Genomic DNA, 1,781 nt, shown 5'->3' with positions numbered 1-1,781 from the left:
CCCCCTCTCTTATTTTCTCTCTCTTACTCTCTTCTCTCTCTCACTCTATCTTATGTTTTTTCTCTTTCTTTGGGGCACTCCATCCCCCTTTATGTCTTTCTTTCCCCACCATGCCCTGCTACCCACTTCTACCATACCACCCTAATAAACCTCTCACAGAGAATATTGGTTGTCCCCCTGCTTCATATCTTTTTAATTAATAACATCAGGTATACTATCTTATCATCTGAAAATAGTGATACTTTGACTTCTTCCTTCTGATTTAGATTCCCTTGATGTCCTTCAATCTTCTTATTGCTCTAGCATGGACTTCCATAAACTGTGTTGAAGAGCTATGGAGAAAATGGGCAGCCTTGCCTTGTCCCTGATTTCAGTGAGATTGCTTTAAGTTTCTTTCCATTTATTTTGATTTTGGTTGTAGGCATGCTGTATATTGCCTTTAATATGTTTAGATATGTGCCTTGTATCCCTGATCTCTCAAAACTTTAAATGTGAATGGATGTTAGATTTTGTCAAATGCTATTTCATTATCTAAGGAAATTGATTCCATTGATGTTGAGAGACACTAATGACCAGTGTTTGTTAGATCCTTTGATTTTAATATTGGTTGTGGTAGTAAGTTTGTGTATTGGTTGATTTTTGTTTTTCTATAATGAGGTTAATTATGTCCTGTGTTTTCTTGAAAGTAGCTGGTTTTCTTGGGTTGTATTTTTCCTTCTAGTGTCTTCTGTAGCACTGAATTTGTGTGTAAGTATTGTTGAAATTTGATTTTGTTATTGAAAATGTTTTTTCTCTGTCTATGAGGACTGAGAGGATTGCTGGGTATAGTAACCTGTGCTGACATCTGTGTTCTCTTCGGGCCTGCATGATATCTGTCCATGCCCTTCTAGCTCTCATAGTTTCTGTTGAGAAGTCAGGTATGATTCTAATGGGTTTGCCATTACATGTTATTTGGCCTTTTTACCTTGCATATTTTAGTATTTTTTTTTCTTTTAGTATTTTTATTTACTGTTTTTATTATTATGTGGTGAGAAGATTTTCTTTTCTGGACTAATTTATTAGGTGTTCTGTATACCTCTTGTATTCTTACTGGCCTCTTCTTTAAGTTGGGGAAATTTTTTTCATTGCTTTTGTTGAAAATATTTTCTGGGCTTTGGAGGAGGGAATCTTTTTCCTTTATTCCTATTATTTTTAGGTTTTGTTTTTTATGTTGTCTTAAATTTATTGTATGGTCTTTTTCAGGAATTTTTTTAGATTTAACATTTTCCTTGAATGTTACATCAATTTCTTTTATTGTATCATCAACACCTGAGATTCTTTCTTCCATCTCTTGTAGCCTGTTGCTTATGCTTAGCTCTGTAGTTCCTATTTTCTTCCCTAAGTTCTTTCTCTCCACACATGAATTTGAATCTCATCCTTGCATATGGGCCTTGCTAATATTCTCTCTATTGTTCCAATTTTAGTATATGTGCTCCTGAAGAGAGCAATACATATTTCTTTGAAATGGTCATTAATAAAATTACGTGTCCATGACTTGAGTTTCACATTATCACAAATGCCATTATTATTTATTAAATGCACAGATATGTCCTCAGTGGGTGAATTATTTGCTGCAAAAATACTTCCTGACCTAGGCAAATCTTTGAACAAAAAGAATTTAATTGGGTCATTACTTATAGTTTTACAGAGACCATCCATGATGTCACCTCAGCAAGCAGTCATCTTGTTTTAGTTTTTTTCCAAAACTGAGAGATTTCATATTGAACCACAAGCAGCAGGAA

At 34.3% G+C, this 1,781-nt stretch overlaps 1 non-coding gene across 1 annotated transcript; it reads right to left on the bottom strand.

Annotated features, from left to right (window-relative positions):
• Positions 1–1,378: 1,378 nt before the first annotated feature.
• Positions 1,379–1,487, bottom strand: LOC132651796 (U6 spliceosomal RNA). Its single transcript, XR_009589361.1, has one exon. It is a non-coding gene; the product is annotated as a U6 spliceosomal RNA (small nuclear RNA).
• Positions 1,488–1,781: the final 294 nt, after the last annotated feature.

The sequence above is a fragment of the Meriones unguiculatus genome, assembly GCF_030254825.1.
Source record: "Meriones unguiculatus strain TT.TT164.6M chromosome Y unlocalized genomic scaffold, Bangor_MerUng_6.1 ChrY_unordered_Scaffold_25, whole genome shotgun sequence".
NCBI classification, from domain to species: domain Eukaryota; kingdom Metazoa; phylum Chordata; class Mammalia; order Rodentia; family Muridae; genus Meriones; species Meriones unguiculatus.
Note: the sequence above shows the minus strand (reverse complement) of the source record. Positions and strands in the feature narration are given on the sequence as shown.